Source organism: Pterocles gutturalis, unplaced genomic scaffold, assembly GCF_000699245.1.
Source record: "Pterocles gutturalis isolate BGI_N339 unplaced genomic scaffold, ASM69924v1 scaffold23761, whole genome shotgun sequence".
In the NCBI taxonomy this organism is placed as follows: domain Eukaryota; kingdom Metazoa; phylum Chordata; class Aves; order Pterocliformes; family Pteroclidae; genus Pterocles; species Pterocles gutturalis.
Window position 1 is genome coordinate 23,973 of NW_010098564.1, and position 228 is coordinate 24,200.

The window sequence follows — 228 nt, forward strand, 5'->3', positions numbered from 1 at the left end:
CACCAGTCCATGCCACAAACGGCTGGATGAACAGTTCTATCAGCACGAGTCCCCGTTCCCCAGCAGGGAGGGAGGGGAACCAGGAGAAATCCAAGCACAGAGAGTACCCACTGGCCACCAGTCCCTGTGGGTCCCACTCCCACCACCAGCAGGACCAACACCCCCTGCCTGTGCTTTCCATCATCCGTGCATCCCTGATCGTGGCCCTGCAGAAGCAGCAGCCTCCCG